Genomic DNA, 22,548 nt, shown 5'->3' with positions numbered 1-22,548 from the left:
CATTGAGTAGAGTATTGTTCAGCTTCCATGTGTATGTGGGCTTTCTGTTGTTTTTGTTGCTATTGAAAACCACTCTTACACCAGAGTGATCTGATAGGAGGCATGGGATTAGTTCGATATTCTTGTATTTGTTGAGGTCTGTCTTGTGACCAATTATATGGTCAATTTTGGAGAAGGTACCATGAGGTGCTGAGAAAAAGGTATATTCTTTTGCTTTAGGGTGAAATGTTCTATAAATATCCATCAAATCCAATTGGTCCAAAGCTTCAATTAGTTTTACTGTGTCCCTGTTTAGTTTCTGTTTTCCTGATCGGTCCATTGAGGAGAGTGGAGTGTTGAAGTCCCCCACAATTATTGTGTTAGGTGCAATGTGTGCTTTGAGCTTTAGTAAAGTTTCTTTTACGAATGAGGGAGCCCTTGCATTTGGCGCATAGATGTTCAGAATTGAAAGTTCTTCTTGGTGGATTTTTCCTTTGACCAGCAAGAAGTGTCCCTCAGTGTCTCTTTTGATGACTTTAGGTTGAAAGTCAATTTTATCTGATATTAGAATGGCTACTCCAGCTCGTTTCCCAAGACCATTGGCTTGTAAAATTGTCTTCCAGCCTTTTACTCTAAGGTAGTTATGTCTTTGACATTTAGGTGTGTTTCCTGTATGCAGCAAAATGTAGGGTCCTGTTTTCTTATCCAGTCTGTTAGTCTATATCTTTTTATTGGGGAATTGAGTCCATTGATGTTAAGAGATAATAAGGAATAGAGATTATTACTTCCTATCATTTTTGATGTTATTTTTATATTTGAGTGATTATCTTCTTTTGGGTTTGATGAAGGAAGGTTACTATCTTACTTTTTCCAGGGTATAGTTTCCCTCCTTGTATTGGAGTTTTCCTCCTATTATTCTTTGTAGGGCTGGGTTTGTGGGAAGATATTGTGTAAATTTGGTTTTGTCATGGAATGCCTTGGTTTCTCCATCTATTGTGATTGAGAGTTTTGCTGGGTATAGTAGTCTTGGCTGACATTTGTGTTCTCTTAGAGTTTGCATGAGATCTGCCCAGGATCTTCTAGCTTTCATGGTCACTGGTGAGAAGTCCGCTGTGATTCTGATAGGTCTTCCTTTATATGTTACTTGGCCTTTTTCTCTTACTGCCTTTAATATTCTTTCTTTGTTTAGTGCATTTGGGGTTTTAATTATTATGTGACAAGAGGTATTTCTGCTCAGATCCAGTCTGTTTGGAGTTCTGTAGGCTTCTTGTATATTCATAGGCATCTCTCTCTTTAAGTTGGGAAAGTTTTCTTCCATAATTTTGTTAATGATATTTGCTGGCCCTTTCAGTTGTAAATCTTCACTCTCATCTATACCTATAATCCTTAGGTTTGGTCTTCTCATTGTATCCTGTATTTCCTGGATATTCTGGGATACAAGCTTTTTGCATTTTGCATTTTCTTTGACTGTTGAGTCAATGGTTTCTATGGTATCTTCGGCATCTGAAATTCTCTCTTCCATCTCTTGTATTCTGTTGTTCATATTTGTATCTATGGCCCCTGATTTCTTCTCAAGGTTTTCTATCTCCAAAGTTGTCTCCCTTTGTGATTTCTTAGTTGTTTCTACTTCTGTTTTTAGATCCAGGATGGTTTTGCTCAGTTCCATCATTTGTTTGTTTTTGTTTTCCTGTAATTCTTTAAGAAATTTTTGAGTTTCCTCTTTCATGACTTCTGCCTCTTGACTCAAGTTCTCCTGCATTTCTTTAATTTTTTTTTTTTGCCTTTCTTCTTTATTGGCTTCTATCTCTTGAGCCTTATTCTCCTGCATTTCTTTAAGTGATTTTTGTGTTTCCATTATACGGGTTTCTAGCTTATTCATGTTCCCCTGTATTTCTTTAAGAGATTCATTTATGTCCTTTTTGTGTTCTTCTAGCAGCATCATGATCAGTGATTTTAAATCCAAATCTTGTTTCTCTGGTGTGTTGGTATAACCAGGACTTGCTGATGTTGGAGAGTTTGGTTTAGATGCTGCCATATTGCCTAGATTTCTGTTAGTAGCGTTCCTGCATTTGCCCTTTGCCATCTTATTCTCTGGAGTTAGTTGGTCTAGTCCCTGGCTAGTGTTTGGGCCTCCTGAGGGGCTCTGGGGCTATTACTGCAACACTATATGGCTGGCTTTCCCCTGTAGCAGATTGCTGATGTGCTCTTGGGTGCCCTTGCAGTTCTAGTGTGCTTTGCCCCAGATTGTGTCTGTGAACCAGATGGAGCCCGTGTGCACCTCCAGGGGAGCACAGAAGGTGAATGCTCCCGGGACCTCCCCCGCGTGCTGATCACTCTGCTGGGCAGCTGATCCCCCAACCGGGCTGGCGCACACAAGGTTAGTCTGGCCGCCCAGGCCCTGGGTCCAGGCAAAAGCCTTGAAGGCCAAGGTCCTAGCAAAGTTCCCCTTGGGCTATGACTGTCAACAGGGTCCACCAGGTGACCAGGATGGCGGACGTGCGCGCTCGTGCTCCCCGAAAGCGCCGGGAGAGTCTGCTGGGCTAACAACCTCCTGGGCGGGTTGACACACAGATGACCCACCAAGCCGCCCAGTTCTTGGGGTCAGTTCAGGGCCTGTTGGGGCCTAGACCCCCCCCTTTGTTAGCCTCAGGGTATGCTTGTTAGCCAGCTCTGCCCTCCAGAGCTCTCTGGCGTCCTGTAGGCAAAATGGCGGCGCGCGCGCCGGCCGGGGCAAAAATACCTCCTGGCTGGGTTGGCCCCCCGATGGCCTCCCGATGGCCCCCCGAACAGCCCAGGGCCTGGGTACAGGCCATCGTCGGGCTCAGACCCCCGCGATGTTAGCCTTGGGTTATGTTTGTGTATCTCAGTCTGTCAGATCTCTCTGGAGTCCGAAACCAAGATGGAGGTGAGCCTCTCCTGACTGGCGGGAGGCCGAGTTCTGAAGTGGCTTCTTTGGAGCGAAAGGCACCGCAAATCCGCAGCTGCTTGCAGCCCAGCTGGTCAGCGAAGGTCAGTGATCGTGGGCACAGGGCCTAACTGGACCCTGTTTCGCCTTGGTTCCACTGCTGATGGCCCTTCAGCTGGACCAGCCACTGCTGCACAGCCGCCACCGCCACCACCGCCCGAATCTCTCTCTTTTTTTTTTTTAATGTACTTGCTGTCTTTTCTCTGGGTCAAGGGGCTAAGGTCATAAAATGTTGATTCATTGAATAATCAAAGGCAACCCAGGGTCGAAAATTGAATTAATATGCAAATAAAAGACTGAGCAAGAGAGAGCTAGCCAGAGAGTACTGTTTGGAGAGTGAACACAGCTCTTTCAGAATTTTTCTAGCAGGATTTCTGACTTTGGTTGGAAAACTCAAAAGCTATCCCAGAGAGCTGTTACAGCTCTTTAAGACATTTTTTTAGCAGGATTTCTTTGGTAGGAAAACCCAAGAAGTTTGTCTAGCAGCTTTTCTACTTTGGTCAGAAAACCCATGAACAATCAAGAGAGCTTTTAAATTTTCTTTTCTAGCAAGAGAGAGCTGCCTCTAGTAGAGAGCTGTCTAGAGAGCCATCTTGCACAGAAAACAGAGCTGTCAGCTTGTACCCATTTCAAGTTATTTTCCTCGCTACTCCCAAACACCCCACCTCCACCCCCAGAACCCTCATTCCCAGAACTCCTCTCCAAGCTGAGGCTGTTCCTGGCAAAAATGTCAGTTCTTGGCTGGCTGATTTTTGTGTGGTGACATTTCTTTTGTGTAGATAACCAAGTCTCAAAAGATCACTCATGGTATGCACTCACTGATAAGCGGATATTAGCCTAGAAACTTGGATTACCCAAGTCATAATCCACATATCAAAAGATGTCCAAGAAGAACGGAGGAGTGGCCCCTGGTTCTGGAAAGGCTCAGTGCAGCAGTATAGGGCAATACCAGAACAGGGAAGTGGGAAGGGGTGGGTGGGGGAACAGAGGGAGGGAAGAGGGCTTATGGGACTTTCGGGGAGTGGGAAGCCAGGAAAGGGGAAATAATTTGAAATGTAAATAAAAAATATATCGAATTTTAAAAAAGGAAAAAAAAAACAACTACCAAAAAAAATCACTATGGGCCATCAGATGCTTCTGAGAGGATCCCCTCTATGTATACTACATACGTGCTTGCCTCCCACTGACCTCACTGCCTTCATTTTCACCCAATAATTTCTATCTGCAATGTCTTTAGGTGTGTCAAGTACTTTATGAGAGCGGGAGATTTGCAGTCTTTTTCTTCTACTGTTCTGTAGAACCTTCTGCAGCATTTGTTGAGTATATGTCTAGTATGAGTTGATCGGACATGTCTCACATGTTGAGTATGTGCGTATATAGAAGCTGAGGAGAATCACTCACCTCTGTGACCATCTAGAGCCCTCACCGCCTTCCTTTGTCTCATTCTCTATCATCTTCTGAAGCATTTTCTGTAAGTCTGCTTTTGGTTCTCTGTGTGGAATTAGCGCACTGATAAAGGAACCCTGCAGTTTGGTGTAGATGGCTGGCTACACTACAGTATTGTGGATTCCCCCTCTTATAAAAACATAAAAATTGATCCACAGTCAGTTATTCATCATCTGGTGATTGCAAGGAGAAAGATTAAGGCATAGCCATAGTTGTGTTATCCTAGGGTAGATTAATCACGTACAAGCCTTTAGGAAGGGTTAGGACTGCTCTTGGAATTCTGAGGGAAATAATCATGTTACCGTGTGTGTGTGTGTGTGTGTGTGTGTGTGTGTGTGTGTGTGCTTGCGAGTTGTTTGTGTGTGTGTACTCATTAGCACTCTGAAACAAAACACATAAAGTAATGGCTTGGTTAACCCCAATTAGAATCAATATTGACTCATCTTGGACCTAGTCACATTCCACAGCAGGATACATAGTTATGAGGGCCTGTGTATCTCTGAAGAAAACATGCCAGAGGCTAGAATGACATCCACATACAAATCGAATATTTTGTAACAGAAAAAATTTCAAATAAGAAAAGAACTCATTTCTTCAATCTTGGCACATGGGAGGCAGAGGCAGGAGGACTGCAGCAAATCTGAATCCAAGCTAAGTGAGTTCCAGGCCAGTTTGGGCTACATAGTGAGACCCTGTCTCAAAAACCCAACCAAGTAACTAAGCAACCAGCCAGCCAAATAACAACAGAAAACAAAATAAAATGTTTCAAATGAGAAAACAACAGTAAAACAACAACAATAATAATAAATAAGGAGGTAACATAATATTCCTCAGAAAAAGGCATGTCCCACCCACAGGAGTGTGCTTCTCAGAGTCTTGAGCTGACTCACATCTGTGCACACAGTAGCAGGCTGGACCTTAGGCTCACGGCAGGCAGCTGCTCCTGATGGAATCAGAACTATACTTTCCTCCCATTCTGTCAGAAACAATGTGTTATTTTGGTAACTCTTTATTCCCCACACTGAAGCTCCCATGTAATTATCGAGTGCAATTCGGTACTCCATGCCATATAATTACTCAGCTGTCTGTCTCTGGACGCTATGAAAATAAATGATCGTGAGAGTCGGTGGTAAAAAGCCAAGCTTTCTACTCACCTGACACTGAGTCAGAATCAGACAAAACAAAATGGAAACTTTGTTTTTTTTTCTTCTATCTGCTATAGACATGAAAGCCAGCAGAGCAAAGTGGTTGGGTTGACTTCTCTTGGTTTAAGCTGTAGCTTTGCATTCTGGCCTGTGAGATCATCCAAACAAAATCTCTAAATGTCATCAGAAATGACGTGATGGACGGATCACAGTCCAAATACACTCTGAAAGTACAACTTAACTAATGAGTACACAGGGTGATGGTGACATACTGCTCCACCTCTGTGGCAGTCATTCTTCTGGACAGAGAAGAGGCGAGAGGAACAGAGTGTATCAAGGCAGAGCAAAAGTGTTGCTCCTTATATTCACCTATATTTGCCTAAATTTTTTGATTACAAGTGACAGAAACTCAATTTCAGGCAGTTTAAGCAAAGAATTAGATTTATTGGTAAGAAACTGGGCTACCCCTGCGATGAAAATGAACTGCAGGAATCCAAGATACTCAGTGACTGGATCTGGCAATTTGATGGCAGCAAGACACTATCGTCTCACTTCTGTTTCTCTTTTGGTCTCAGCTCCATTCTTTTGAACACAGCAGGTTGTGATCTTTCGTAATGGAAACGCTGTGATTCCGTCTCTCTATTTTCTAGTAAAGAAACAAGGAAGTCTTCCATGTCAGGTTCTGTTTAAGAAAAAAAAAAAGGTTGGGCAGTGGTGGAACACATCTTTAATGCCAACACTCAGCAGGCAGAGGCAGATGTGTCTCTGTAAGTTCAAGGCCAGCCTGGTCTACAGAGTGAGTTTCAGTATAGCCAGGGCTACACAGAGAAACCCTGTCTGGAAAACAAACAAACAAACAAAGAAACAACAAGAGTAACACAGACACCCCATATATTCTGTAACCTGGGTCTAGGACCCCTCAACACCCACAATAGTCTTGAAGGGTAAAGATACTAAGACTGGGCCGTCCTGTGTCCTGTATCCAACTCTATATAGGGAGCAAGGTTTCTGACCAGAAGAAAATGGGGACCAGGGTTAGGGAAGAACACTGGGCCAGTGATCATGGCCAGAGCTTCCAAATCAACTTTGTATAAGCTTAAAAGACATGGGGTCCAAGAAAATACTCAAAATAAACCAAGTGAGAATGTTTTACGTCGAATCTCAGAATTCAGATTTCTGTTTGTGAAACTGATAGTCCCTCTCATTAACTAGGACTCTTTATTCTGTGGTGAGGCCCTGTAGAAATGCTTTAGAATTACCTTCAAATTTGCTTTCATAGGAGAGCCAGTATCAAAGCCTGAGTAGTGGTGGAGAACGGTGATAGTGAGGACAGTCAGAGGCTTAGGGAGTCAAACTGCGGCTCAGTGATGACTCAAGCCAAACTGCTAGCTGTGGGGAAGAGAACATGGGCTCTTCCCAACATACAGATAGAAGTCTCAGTAAGGGGGATCCATGCCTTGCCTCCTTTGCCTCTTTTGAAGACCATTTTGAAGGGAATTGTATCTTTCTGTAGATAGACAGACTGGTAAAACATGTGCCAAATGATGCTCCATTTTCTGAAGCAGTCACGAGTTGAGATTAGGGCTGAGCACCAAAGTTTGTATTTGTTCTTTTGATTCACAAGAGCAGCACCGTGGCTCATTTTTCTCAGAAATCAAAGTCCTCTGGAAGCCAAGCTCACACGCTGTGTCTGTATTAGAGAGATCCCAGGGCACAAGGAAAGTAGGAGAAGAAAGGGGGTGTCTTATCAGTTGCCCATCACTTTGTAAGTATAACCCCTTGTGCTCTCATGGGACCACACTCTGCCAGGTCAAAAAGAAAGACGATAGCTAGACTAGTGTAGGGCACGTGGACTGTGCCATCAGACGGGCGTAAGAACTAGTGAGGCGGAACATGCTCAAACCCCGGGAATCTCAGAGATTTGAGACAGCAAGAGTGGGGTGCTCCTTCGACCTTTGTGCCTTCTCTGGAGCATATAGCCATGCCCCCCCACCCCCCACCCCCCACCCTCACTCTCCATCCCCCCACCTCCCCACTCCCCCACCCCCCACCCTCACCCCCCACCCCCCATCCCCCCACCTTCCCACCCTCACCCCTCACCCCCTATCCCCCCACCCCCCATCCCCCCCCATCCCCCCCACCCCCACGCCAACTGAGGTGACCACAGGCAGTCATTGACATAGCACAGCACTTAGAATGCCTCTGCATACTAATGAGGCATCTCAGCAGCCTTAGCTTTCCTGGATATTCTCACACCTGTCTCCAAAACGATATAATCCCTGGTTCACCCTGAAGAAAGCGTACGCATTCACATTTATCCCCAATTAAAAAAATATAGAAACAAGCTTAGATTGTCTCAGAGAACTGCTTCATTAAAGATTACCACCAAGGGGAAGGCCTTTGTCTAAAGGAGCAGAAACAGGAAGACTTCTGAAGAAGGCCACCACCCCCATACACACTCAGCACTTGCTCCCAACTGGGCCTGGGTGCCTGCCTGCTCTCCTCTTCCACACTAGCATATAGAAAGGGAGACTCTCGGACACCCAATCCCGTTCCTGACTTCCTCACTGGGCATATGTGCCTGCGGCGCCTCAGCGCACTGGAGCACCTCAGCGCACTGGAGCACCCTCAGAGGAGATCTGGAACCACGGCATTCATTCCAGACCCCACTTTCCTCTTCCAGCGAACAGTGGTGCTCTGGTGCCCTCAAGGAAAGTGCGGATTGTGGACCATTCTGGACTTTGCTCTCCTTGAGAAGGTGTTAGGGCGGCGCCCAGACACTGTCCGAGGAGAGGAGAGACAGAACATGTCTCCACAGACTAGTCCATCTGTTGAATAAGAAAATGTGTCTGCCAGACTCCATCGCCCATCTCAGATTCTACAGTAGGGGTGTTTCACATTGGGGCCAAATGAGGACATCCTGAGATAGGAAGCTGGGGTGGGTGGTTAAAGCTCCGTAATTCAAACGGAACTGCCTAGCACAGCACATGAGCTTTGGGCTAAGGGGCCCCGCGACCCAGAGGCAGACGAGGGCGAAGTTTAAAACGGGAGCTCCTCCCCTTTTTCAAAGCCAGAATTTCAAATCTCAGATCTTTGAATCCCTTTTCAGGTAAGCAAATCTCACAGCCCTGTTACAAAACACCACCATCCACTCCAGTTAACAGCGGAGTTTAGAACCTGCCCACTCTCAACGCTCTGATTCTTCAGTTTCTCAAACATCAGACCCCAATTTGCATTGACGGCAAAATTTCCCAGACACCTTCTGCAGTGGGAAGCAAGTCAACAAGTCCTACATATTCATGTGCTAATTAATGGCTGGATCTCAGTGGGTAGAGATCTGTCTATCGGAATCTATTTATCTTCATTACTTCAGTGCCGTTCGGGAGCCAGGCATTATAAACACCTCGTGATGTGCTGACAGGACAGATGAACACCATCTATCGCTGTAGGGGAGAAGCTCTTCCTGCCAACAGAACTCAGAGGTGTGGCTTTGAGAAGATGATGGGAAAGACTGGAGTTAGGTGTATAGCTCTGTGTGCACACAGTGCGGGTCTGCCGTAACCCTTGCTTGCACTGGACACCCTCATAAGAGAATCTGCAGAACCTCTGTTTCCTAAAAGGAGTGTGATACCAAGAGGGAGGAACAATTTGGTGAGCCTAAGTACTCTCACTCTCCGAATTCTTTTTAATATATTTTTTTCAGATGGCGACAACAAATTCAGAAGCCATCTTTCTTAAATTTTCTCAAATTCTTGGTGAAGATCAGGTTTCAGCAAGTAAACATTAATGTTGCTCTGCCATTTAGAGCTGCAGTTCTGGAGAATTTTCCCGAACTGTTAGAGCTGCAGTTCTGGAGAATTTTCCTGAATTGAGAGCTAATAGGTCCTCTGCAGTCTCCCAAATGATGCACATTTATTATTCTTTGCCATGTTAGACTTTCCTTCCCCCACCGTTTGGGAAAAATATATTTGTTAAGATATATTAGACATTATCTACATTCATATAGAGGAGAAAGGGAGAGAAAGGTCTAGCACCCATTCAAGGGGGGGGGGGATGGCATCTGCTGGAATTTGAAATTAAAGCCTCATTGGTTACATCCACCATCTAACCAATCATCGTGCCACCATGACGCCTTGAGAAATGGTGTTTACAGCTCAGCGTCTAGCATGCCTCATCTATAATTTGTTGGCTTAGACAAATTGCCTGTGTACCTCAAAGGCATGTTCCAGGGATAAAATAAATAACGAAATCTGAAAGCATGTTTAAAATGTTAAAGAATGAGTTGGAGAGATGGCTCAGGGATTAAAAGCATAGACATCTCACAGACACTCAGATGACTCGAGTGGGGTTCCCAGCATTCCCATTGGATGTCTCAAGCCTGCCTTTAGCAGGATCCAATGCCTCTGGCCTCTGGCACTGACACACAGGTGGACATACTGACACAGACAGGCATCCATGTGTATGACAAATAATAGCACACCCCTTTACCTGGCACTCAACAGGTAAAGGCAGTTAGATCTCTGTGAGTCCACAACCAGGCTGGTCTACGTGGCAAGTAGACTCAGCAAGACAATCCCAGGCCAGCCAGGGACATACAGTTTACAAAGCAGAAGCAAGCACAAACCCTGGAATAAATAGCAGCAATAACAAAAATAGTTAAAGGATATGAGAAAACCAGGATGAGCTGCCTTCCTCTCTGTTTAATTGTTGCTCTGTTCCACTCCACACTCTGGGGTCTTATTTGTGTCATATCCCTAAGTGACCCTCGAGTATCTTTCACAGGATCTTCAGAATCCAGTGATGTGGTAAGACAGGGGTCGTTTCCTTCTGTTTCAGTGGAAAGCGAGTCTTCAGTGGACTCATTTGCTTGAGATTGATGAGTGAGTATCTCAAGACTAGGCAGCATTGGAAGGCAAGCCGAGTTCTCTACCGGCTCTATATCACACCAGGCAACATCACTGCATGCAGAGTGAGCTCGTGTTTGTACTGGTATGTGTGCATGTACATGCTGGGTTTGTTCTTGTGTGTGTGCACATGTGTGTGCTGGTGCGTGTGCAGGTGGAGGCCAGAGTTTGGCATTGGGTGTCCTTAAGTGTTCACTGCCTTATTTTGCGGAACAAGGTCTCTCGCTGGCTCTGGGACTTACCTATTTGGCTAGACTGACTGGCTAGTAAGCCCCCAGTATCCTCCTGCTTGCCTCTGCACTGGGATGCCAGGCACACATTACTGTGCCCAGCATGTTTTGTGCATGGTGGCCATATGAATTCAGGTAAGCTCACCTACACATTACTGATTGAGCCTTCTCCCCAAACCAGTGTTTTGAATATGGTTTCCTTGTAACCCACAGTGACCTCAAACTCATTATCCTCCTGTCTCAGCTGCTTGAGTGCTGTGAGTACACGTGTGCTCCACCACTCGAGGTGCTTTGACATGAGACAATCCCGACCTTACTCTGAGACTTGAGGAGAGGGCAGGTTCTGGGGATTGCTTGTCACGCAGTTCCCCAACTCTGAGGTCTGCTCCTAGTCTTAGTTCCAAGACCAGGATGAGTTCATGCCAGAGAAGAAGACAGAAACACGGTGTGGTTTCTGAAATCCATTCTTTGCTTATTTATCACATCTGTAGTCTATAACACTTTACACTGCTTTTGTCACATATATCACTAATTTTCAAGGGACACAGGAAAATCGCTCGCTGTGGTGGTTTGAACATGTTTGGCCAGTGGGATTGGCACTGTTAGGAGGTGTGGCCTTGTTGGAACAGGTGTGGCCTTGTTGGAGGAAGTTTGTCACTGTGGGGGTGAACTTTGAGGTCCTAGGCTCATGGTCCACCCAGAGTGGAAGACAGTTTTTTCCTGACTGCCTTGCCATCAAGATGTAGAACACTCAACTCCTCCTGCCCCATGTCTAGCTGCGTGCTGCCATGCTTCCCATCATGATGATAATGGACTGAACCTCTGAAACTGTAAGCCAACCCCCATTAAACACTTCCTTTATATGAGTTGCCTTGGTCATGGTGTCTCTTCACAGCAATGGAAATCCTAACTAACTAATACCCTTGCTAATGTCTTTTTTGAGTTGATAACTGCTGCGGGAAAGTGATGGCTATAGGGCTTCTTTAGATCAGGACTCGGTATACTACCATTTAAATGGCCAGAAGACAAATAGTTTAAACTTTGCAGCTCATTGTTCAGCTATTCCCTCATAACAGAAAAGCTGCAAAACATGCCTGCATGCCAGTAAAACTTTATTTACAAAGCAGTATTAGGTTGGGTTTGGCTCCAGTACAACATTTTCCAATTCTGCCTTATTCTGCTTTAAACTATGCATGACAAAACATTAAAATATTTGTGTGCAAAGTTTTATATGGCAATTTCTTTATGGTATACCATAAAGAAGTGAGATTCTGATTATGAGATCCAACATCACATATTTTGTGTAGCCAATAGCCATTTGACAACAGTAATTACCTGATAAAAATAAACTTCTGTATGAGCTAGAATATTTAGCAATTATTTTTAAAGTGTTTGAGATGATAGGTAGTCTCTGTGAACACTTTGATTAAAACAAAAAAATCTAATTTTGCCTGAAATATTTAAGCTGACTGGTAAGACTTAGTTTGGGATTTGGGTGTCATACTGGCAGAACTGTTCTCGTGTTTCAAGAGCCAATGATCAAGAAACTCCAGCCATCTGCTCTGTGCCTGGGGCTGGGCAGGTGTGATTCAGGAGCAACAGTCCTGCTTTTGAAGAGACATGTCTCTAAGGGTTAGGAGAGTCAGTTCTCCCCTTTGCTGCTCTCACGTCTGTTTCCATGGAAATGGGCATCTCCAAAGCTAACACAGGGTACCTGAAGTTTTAAAACAGTGATTGCTTGGACTCTTTCAGTTTCTATGGAAATCACAGTTAGCAATCAAGGACCGGTGTTTAGATCCTGACTTGTTTTCATCCCTGAGCTAGGATGCCAGATTTTGTATAGCAGTCTTATCTATTAAATATAGGTGTGGTGATCAAACTTGACTTGTAGGAACATCACAGGAGTGAAACAAGGTCCTCCATGTACAGCACCTAGCACAGGGCTTGCTGCTGGAGATCCTGCCATATTAGTAAAAAACAACTGGGAAATTGTAGATGTTGTTCAGGTGTTAAAATGAGGTCACAGAGAGTGACATCACAGGTAGAATATTTCTCTGAAAAGTTAAGTGTGAAAACAGAGGCAAAATGATTTGCCTGCCATGTTTTCAGCAATTTAGAAACATACAAAGAGAAAACCTGGGCGTGACACTGTAACTGGGGTCCTTACTTGTGAACTCAAATTATTTTTTATCTTTGCAAGGAGATTTTAGATCCCACTTTCAACTCCAGCTTCTGTTAGTATGCACTGTTCTATCTTGATACGTGTGTGTGTGTGTGTGTGTGTGTGTGTGTGTGTGTATTTAGATTTTTATACTCTAGGGACTCTCAAAGAGACCATAGGAGTGGGTTACCTGGGGGAAAAAAGCTGTTTTGGGTATATGCAAAATAAAATGATTCCTCTTTGTGCAGTGACTAGAGCCTTTTGTGTTCTTGGTTCATTATTTTGGGAAAGACTGGCACTGTTCCTACGCTCTGCCTCTCACCAGGATGGATCTAAGGGGCCAACTCCAGGTGTTGGTATCAATGGCACTTGTTGTCTTACTTGTGTATATTGGGGAATAATAGAACCATCCAGGTTTGGAGACATGATACAGCCCTGCAGCCACAAGCTCTAGAAAAACCAAGTGTTGTAGCCTGAAGAAATGGGTTTGTTTTACTTGCCCTTACTGGAATCAGATGCACTCTGTTTGCCTGCTCATCTTAGCTGGAGGAACTTTCTCTTCACCTGTGATGGTTGTTCTTGGTTGTACATCTGGCACTAAAACCCTAAAATGGAGGGCATGTCTGTAAGAGTCTTCTTTTTCTTAATTTACAGGAAGAAAATCCATTTCTAATCAATTTTTTTGAGTTAGGAAGACACGTGCCATTAATGTGAGTCTTGAGGTAGGAAGACATGCCTTTAGCCTGGGCCACACCTGTTCCTGGAACCCTATATAAGGACGTGGAAGGAGAAAGCTTTTTCTCTTTGCCTGCTTGTCTTGGCCTTGCTGTCAGGTTCATTCCTTCACTGGCATTAGAGCTTACTTTGAGTCTCCTGGATACACTGACATCCAACCCCATTGACTAAGCAACTACTGGATTTGTGGACTTTCTGTTCATAGCTAGCCATTGTTGAGTTAGCTGAATTGCAGCCTGTAAGTCATTCTAACAAATCCCCTTTATACATACATACATACATACATACATACATTGTATATATACACATATATATGTATAAAGATTTGTACACACATACATACATATATGTGTATATATACACATATATATATATAAAGATTTGTACACACACACACACACATACACATGTGTGTGTGTGTTTGTGTATATTCATTCTATAGGTTCTGTTACTAGAGAACCATGACTTATAAATCTTAACAGCTCTTCTTACACTCTTCATAATGAAACCCAATTAAAATGCCTTTAAAATGGGATTCCTATGGTTATATAGAAATCAGAAGATTGTTGAAAACATTTCCAACTAGTGGCAGTGCACTCTCTTTCTGAAGAACTCTAAGGCAGAACATTCCAAACCCCTAGTAGTGTTCATGCCTTTCCATTCACTGGTTCCTCTTCTGAGAACTTCTCCTGAGGAAATAATCCAGCATGTTTACAAAGATCCCCCTTGAATTATATTTTTCTTCTCTCTTAAGAGGAAAACCTACAGGGCTTTGAATAGGTTTTTGCCTCACAACATGTTTATATGCATGGGAGTGTAAAACTCTAAGGATGATTACACTTTTTTGACAAAAACATTCTTGTGTCATATTTAACTTTTTTTAAATCAAGAGTTTGGTTTAAGATATAGTCCATTTATATTTGTTATAATATAAACATATAATGTGAATAAGAAATAGGTCTAGGGAAATTGGTTAGTGGGTTAAAGTTTTGCTATGCAGGCATGATGTCATAAGTTTGATATGGAGGCTCTGTATAAAAAGCCAGGCATGGCAGCGTGCACCTGTGACCTCAGTGCTGGGCAGAGGCAAGTGGAACTTCGGGGTTCAGTGGACAGCCAGTCTAGCCAAAGCAGTAAGTTCCTGGTTCAAACCTTGTCTCCAAAACATGGTAGAAGAGTGTTTGGGGAAGACACATCAAATTCTGACTTTTATGTTGTTGCCAGCACATGTGTGCACACATGTATAACATTCACACACAGATGCACACACATATAGAATAAAATAAAATGAATCACCAACAAGAGGATCACAATTTATTCTAAAGTTAATGTCTAGATATGAGACATGTGGGAATACCTTAAGCAAGGCCATTCATTTTGTCTGATCACCACAGCCAGGCCTTCTCTGAGGTAACACCGACAGTGGTTTAGGTGCACTAAACTTTTAAAACAACCTTTTCGGTTATTCTTCATGGCCTAATTTTTCTTTATCTCTATAATAGCATATGTGTGTGTATTCATGCTCCCAGAAACAATTTTTTAAAAGTGAAACTTTAAATAAAGATACCATCTTATGCCCATCAGGGCAGAGTATATATATAAAACAATTCATACAGTCACACTGTTTGCTGGGATGTGAGAAAGGAGTGGAGACTGTTGCAGTATTTCTAGAAAAATGTGTTAATTAAGAACTACTTTAGCAACTGACTTTGTAGAACCGAGGGTGCCGCTTTAACTCTGCAGTGACAATTCTAGGTGCGTAAAATAGAGGAGCTCTCATGGACAGATGTAAACAGGCCAGGGGACATGATGTACAACTCAGGAACAAGGCAAATATCTGTGGAGAAATGGATGTAGAAGTTACCCTAGACCTCTATATTATATCTGTGCTATGAATGCATTTAATAAGTCAGTGAGTAGTAGGCCTGCAACAATTTTGTATTATATATAACACTTAGAAATATGCAGTGGAAAAATGGTGGTCCATGTCTGCAATCTCAGATACTTACAAGGAAGAAGTAGAAGGAACATGGATTTGAGGCCTGCCTGGACCTCATGGTAAACTCTGCCTGAAAATAAATAAATAAATAAAAATAATAAATCAAATCATTTGCTATTCCAATTAAGAAAATCCTACTCCTTTATGTTTTTTTTACTGGGTGTAACTGAATAAACGTGCAAACAGAACATCTAGACTGATTGAGGACTCTGTAGGCCAGCAATATCAGGCTGGGGAAGAATCTGCCTTGAAGTGGGACTGCAGGGTAATTAGTTCCCTCACGTGATCCCTCTCCTGTGTTCTCAGAGGAGCTGAGACCTGGAGGAGTCCCAGAATGTGGAAGGAATGAGCACCTAGGACAGGCCTCCCTTCCGGTCAGAGAGAGTGGGGTGAGCCCCATGTGTGTGTCTTCCTTCTCTCTTCAGTCCCATATGTAAAATCCATAGCAGTGGTAACAACTGCCAGGGAGTCACCTTCAACCTTGGGGGACACGAGTCCTTTGTCTGATGTTAGTGACGGTTCTAAGAAGAGATCCCCTTACTTTCCTTTTCTCTGACATCATATGGCCACCCAGGCAGACCAAATAGTAAATAGGACATACACAGGAGACGATTGGGCTTGGATTTCTAGGCTGAGATCAGGAAAGAGCTCCTCCCTTCCTGTTTCCACCTGCACCTAGAGTTGATCCTGTGCCACGGCTCTTCATATCCAAATACCACTGGGAGAGAGCTGGTCTCCCAGGAGTGCTGACACACCTGTGAGCACAGGTAAGACAACCACTTCTGCTCAAAATCCTGGCCCAAGAGCGACCCACCCAGAACCATCAGGACACAGGAACCAAGGAACAGCCAGGAACAGGATCCTTCCAGTTTCCATCTGCACTCAGGAGCTGATCCTGTGCCACAGCTCTCCATATTCAAATTCCTCGCTGAGAGAACTGGTCTCCCAGGAGTACTGACACACAGCCTTGCAGGAGGGACAAGCCACAGTCAGAGACAGCAAGACCAGCTAACACCAGAGACAACCAGATGGTGAGAGGCAAGGGCAAGAACATAAGCAACAGAAACTAAGGCTACTTGGCATCTTCAGACCCCAGCTCTCCCACCACAGCGAGCCCTGGATACCACAATACACCAGAAAAGCAAGACTCTGATTTAAAGTCATATCTCAAGATGATGATAGAGGACTTTAGGAAGGACATAACATAATAACTCTATTAAATAAATACAGGAGAGCACAAGTAAACAGCTAGAAGCCTTTAAAGAGGAAACACAAAAATCCCTTAAAGATTTACAGGAAAACACAATGAAACAGGTGAAGGAATTGAACAAAACTATCCAGGATCTAAAAATAGAAATAGAAACAATAAAGAAATCACAAAGGGAGAGAACCCAGGAGATAGAAAACCTAAAAAAGAGATCAGGAGTCATAGATGCAAGCATCACCAGCAATAGAAGAGAGACTCTCAGGTGCAGAATATACCATAGAAAACATTGACACAACCAGTCAAAGAAAATGCAAAATGCAAAATGCTTCAAACCCAAAACATCCAGGAAATCCAGGACTCAATGAGAAGACCAAACCAAAGGTTAATAGGCATAGAAGAGAGTGAAGATTCCCAAATTAAGGGCCAGTAAATATCTTCAACAAAATTATACAAGAAAACTTCCCTAACCTAAAGAAAGAGATGCCCATAAACATACAAGAGGCCTACAGAACTCCAAATAGATTGGACCAGAAAAGGAATTCCTCCCATCACAAAATAGTCAAAACACCAAATGCACTAAACAAAGAAAGAATATTAAAAGCAGTAAGGGAAAAGGTCAATTAACATATAAAGAACACCTATCAGAATTACATCAGACTTCTCACCAGAGACTATGAAAGAAGCTAGAAGATCCTGGGCAGATGTCATATAGACCCTAAGAGAACACAAATGTCAGCCCAGGCTACTATACCCAGCAAAACTCTCAATTACCATAGATGGGGAAACCAAGATACTCCATGATAAAACCAAATTTACACAATATCTTCCCACAAATCCAGTCCTACAAAGGATAATAGATGGGAAAACACCAACACAAGGAGGGAAACTACACCCTGGAACAAGCAGGAAAGTGTTCCTGGAGAAAGAGCTCAGACAGCATAAAGAGGGCACACTTGAGTGTGAACAGTGGACTCAATCCCAAACTGCAATTGGGCAGATCTGATTTTAAATTGAGCATAAATGACTCTGAGAACTGAGCTGAGGGATAAGTGAGCTGTCACTTAGGTTCCCAGGTGATCTAGGACGGCAAATATCCAGACTATCTGAATGATGCTGCGAAAACCCAGAGGGGAAAACTAAGATTAGGGTGTGATTTCTGCTGGACCATCCTCCGACACTTGAGGATATAGAAATTTCTGAAGACTTCTTGCCAGCTTTTGTGAGTCCCTCCTGTCTAAGCTACCACACACCATTCCGAAGCATTCTTTCCCCATATCCCATGGTCTGTACCTTCCACAGTACCAAGTCCAGGGTGAGATCACCCCAGAGAGGGCAAAACAAAACAAAACAAAACAAAACCACCACCACCACCAACAACAACAACAACAGCAACAACACACCCAGCAGCCTGCCACACCTGTGAAGAGGGGAGCTCAAGGAATGACCTCCATGTGATTGACCTGTGAGCCCTCTAGGGGAGCAGTTTGTGGTTGCTAATTGGTAAAGAAGGGCTCAGTCCACCGTGGATGGTGCCATACCCAGGCAGATGGATCTGAGCTGTCTCAGGAGAGCCAACGTTCCTGGATGAGTGTAGCTCTCATCCCTCATCAAAGGAGCCTCTCTTTACAACAAATAGAGACCATCTCAGAAAACCATAACTGATCACAATTCAGAGATCAAGAGGTCACGGGGAGCCAGGCCCCAATGGACACATCTACATCATGGCTTCTGCATCTATGGGTCAGGGAACACTGCCAGGGTCACATCATGAAAGAAGGGGCAGAAAGACTGTAAGAGACAGAATGCCAGGAAGTATGCTGTGAAAGTCTCTCTTAGAAATGAGCACATAAGCAAAACCAGAACAATGGCCATATCGTGCACAAGTTAATGTGCAAGGAGAAAATTTCATGAGATCCCCTTGACAATGATCTAGCTATAAGAAACTAATGACTGCCAAGAAAGGAGAGTCAGCCTCTCCTGGGGATGAGTCTCCTTAGCTCATGTTGTCTAATGTAGATAGGCCTCCTTGAAACCATTTATATACAAACAACAAAACGGACTCAGCAGGTTGCATTTATGTTTATTTGCAAATACATATCTGAACACATACATATGCAGCAATTATAATAAAAGAAAAAGAGAGTGGGTGACATTGGAGGGGATTGAGAAAAGTTAGTGGGGAGAGACTGGAGGGAAGAAAAATGGGGGAGGAGTACTATAATTATATTTTAACTAAAGCCATTAAAAGTAAAATAAATCTTTTTAAAAACATCACTACAGGTACACGCAGTTTTAATTTAAAGCTCTAATCCAATTTTATTCAGTGTTAGTAGAGAAATAAATTAAGGGGTTTGTTTAAAACATTAAAACAGAGAAAGCAGAATAAGTTGTGGGGACTGAGCTAGTAAGTAGCATTCCTCCACAGACTCTGCTTCAGCTCCTGACTTCAGGTTCTTGCCCGGAGTTGCTGCCTTGACTCCCTCTGAGGATGGATTGTGAGCTAGAAGATTAAAGTGAAATAAACCTTCTCCTCCCCAAGTTAATTTGGATCAGTGATTCATCACAGCAACAGATAACAAACTAGAAGCATGTTTTAAACAAATATAGAAAGAATTTGAACTGACTGAAAGTTTAAATTTTACATTCAGAATTTGCTTGTACAATGAAGCGAGAAGCTGTACCTCTGGAGAAAATGGTCATTTCAAATGCTTATTAGCAGAGGGAGAGCAACCTAACCATTTCAAGAAGCTAGTGGCTGGGGGCATGGCTCGGGGGTAAACTGCTTGCCTAACCAGTACAAACTTCAAATAAAATAGAAGAGAAGATAAAATGACTATAAAATAATGAAAGAATATTAAATTATTTTTAAGGCATAATACCTGGGTATTGGTATGCCAATTAAGACTGAGAGTATGTTTAAATAATCAGATATAAAATAAGATGATCCGAGACAGTAAGAGACCCTGGTACCACTAAGAGGAACAAGTAAGCAGTGGAGAAATGGAAGAGAAACAGGAGGATGTGGACACAGTGGAGAGAGCTGCCACTGGGGACCACATCTGGATCCGTGGCCCTGGTGCAGCAGAGGTCTGCTAAAGGCCAGGCGGATGTCCCTGGTCTGAGCTGTTTCTCTGGGTCATGTTGATGGCTGAGGGCAGTGCAGAACTGTCCCACCTCTCACCTGGGCATCTTGGGAGAGCTGGCCCTGCCCTAAGTGGGAGTTGTAAGTGAGACAATCCTGAGGATATAAGTGTGGATGGAGAGATACGCTTCTCCCCGACAATCCCTCACTACCTGCGGCAGGTGGGAAACCCGGCCCTGGGGTCATGATAGCAGGAGATTGGTCCATGCTTCTCAACAGCTGCGGCATTTCCAGAAAGCAGGTCCTCTACCTCCCCTGGGCACCAAAGCAGAGCTAACCCTGGTGGTGGGGATGCATGGGAGCCAGCCCAGGGGCTTGAGCATGAGAAAGCTGGGCTGGCCACTTGACTGCCATGTGCTGGCATGGACAAGCAAGAGATGTCCCCCTAACCTCCAGGCATCCATGGCAGACAGGACAGCTGACCCCAAGGTCATCAGAGAGGGAGAGCTGTCCCAGCCCATCACCTGCTGCCTCCCTCAGCAGAACAAGCCCTGCATCTCATCTGAGCAGCACAGCAGAGCTGGCCTTGGAAGTGGGGGCTGCAGGTCAGCTGTGCCTCTAATCTGCTGGGCAGTGGAGCAGACTAGGGAGAGACAAGGGAGAGAAGAGGAGAGCTGGCCTCAGGGTCAAGAGGGTGGCAGAACTGGCCACCTCCCTCACCAGCTACAACACTCAGGAGAGCAGGCCCTGCACCTCCTCACCTGGGCAGCTGGGTAGGACTAGCCCTGGTTGCAGGGGTTGCTGGTGAGCTGGCCCCAAGGGCATGGGAGCAGGAGAGCCAGAGGGCTGACAAGCTCAGATGCTTCTTAGGTTCAGATCCAGGGCTGTGAATTGGCCCACTCTAACATCTAACCCACTGATGAACCACTGGAGTGCATGAGGGGGCCAGTCCTACACACCCTCAACTACAGGATCTCCATGACACAGGACAACAACAGGATATTTGAGAGGAGTCCAGTGAAGTTACAGTATTGATAGAGTAGCAGAAGTCAGAGGCCTCATACCAGACCAACATCATTGCAATGAATGTTTTCAAGCAAAGAAGTGTGGACACAAGGGTATATATACTATGGGACACTGTGACACATTACAGCTTCTATAATGAGATTTGTTTTTCTCTGTTGGGGGGGCAGGAGGTAGAGGGCAGGTATGAGGAGATGGGGAGATAAGTGGGACTGGGGTGCATGACATGAAATTTATAAAGAACCAATAAAAAGTTAAAAGCAAACATATAAAAGTTTTGATTTGGCGCTGCCTCTTTTCTGTTTGGAGCTATCCATGTCCCTTCCTGTTCAAGTATTATGCATTTATGTTTCATTATGGCTTTATAATTCATTATAATCTTCAGTTCCCCCCCCCCCCCCCCGCTCCAAGCCCTCCCGGTCCATCTCCCCTCCTGTAGACATGTTCTTTAATCTTGGCTGGGTGACTATGCCCAGGCTCCAGCTCAGAAGCTCCCTATCATAAACAGTAGGTTTAAAAATACTACCAATCATTCTTACCAAGTCAGGCATTGTGGAATAGTATACAAGGAACAGATAAAAATCAAACCAGGGTGGGCTCAGAGTCTGCCTCTGGTTCTTACAAGGATGGCCCTATTAGACTTTCAGGGTCTCATTTTTATATATAAGAGGAAGGAAATAATGATTATCTGATAGGTCTGTAAGACTACTAGTGGGTATTTAGAAAATATCAAATCAGCCAGGCAGTGGTGGTGCACGCCTGTAATCCCAGCACTCTGGGAGGCAGAGGCAGGCAGATTTCTGAGTCCAAGGCCAGCCTGATCTACAGAGTGAGTTCCAGGACAGCCAGGGCTATACAGAGAAACCCTGTCTCAAAAAAAACAAATCCAAAAAACAAACAAAAAAATAAATAAAGAAAGAAAGAAAGAAAAAGAAAAAGAAAATATCAAATCTGGGTTTATATTCTCACTCCATGAATTTCCATGACCAGAACTTATTCTCGCTGCCGCTGTCTTCTTGCATCATGGGGTATCATCCCAAGGACTTACCTTTTCCCACAATCCCACCTTCTTTTTTCTCCATCCATGCTCATATCTGATAGTCTAAGCTCTCTTAAAAGGAGAGGCAACGGGATATATCGTGATTCTATTATACCCCTGACTAGAATTAGCATTCCATTGCACACATTAAAGAGCTTGTTCGTGATGCAGATGCTGATCTGGGATCAGAGCACACCCACTGAAACTTTCAGGATCTGAGCAATGATTTTAACAGAGATATTGTCTTAGTTAGGTTTTACTGCTGTGACAAAACACCACGACCAAGGCAACTTCTAAACAGAAGAGTTCATTTCGGCTTGCAGTTCTAGAATGATGTCAGCCCGGCACTCTCATGGCAGGAAAGCCTAGTGGTGAGCACCAGGCATTGCAGCTGGGGCAGAGCAGAGAGAGCACATCTTACACTGCAAGCAGAAGGGGGGAGCTTCCATGCTAAATAGGTTTTAAGGTCCCCACAGGTAATTTTCTCATCACAACAAAAGCACATTTGTTATGCAAGAAATTTAGAGAATTTTGGAGTTATCATCTCAAGAACCCAAGACAAGCCATAGATTCTTTCCCATACCAGAGCAGCTAATACATACTCTTAGACTAGAATAAGAGGGTGTGTGCTCC

The 22,548-nt window shown here is 44.0% G+C and overlaps 2 non-coding genes across 2 annotated transcripts; both read left to right on the top strand.

The window, feature by feature from the left end:
• The first annotated feature begins 3,278 nt into the window (after positions 1–3,278).
• Positions 3,279–3,341, top strand: LOC127672236 (U7 small nuclear RNA). Its single transcript, XR_007974894.1, has one exon. It is a non-coding gene; the product is annotated as a U7 small nuclear RNA (small nuclear RNA).
• Positions 3,342–3,355: 14 nt separating this feature from the next.
• On the top strand, positions 3,356–3,414 carry LOC127672237 (U7 small nuclear RNA). Its single transcript, XR_007974895.1, has one exon. It is a non-coding gene; the product is annotated as a U7 small nuclear RNA (small nuclear RNA).
• The last annotated feature ends 19,134 nt before the right edge of the window (positions 3,415–22,548 follow it).

This window comes from Apodemus sylvaticus, chromosome 21, assembly GCF_947179515.1.
Source record: "Apodemus sylvaticus chromosome 21, mApoSyl1.1, whole genome shotgun sequence".
In the NCBI taxonomy this organism is placed as follows: Eukaryota; Metazoa; Chordata; class Mammalia; order Rodentia; family Muridae; genus Apodemus; species Apodemus sylvaticus.
The sequence above is the reverse complement of the archived record's forward strand: the minus strand, read 5'-3'. Positions and strand labels throughout refer to the sequence as shown.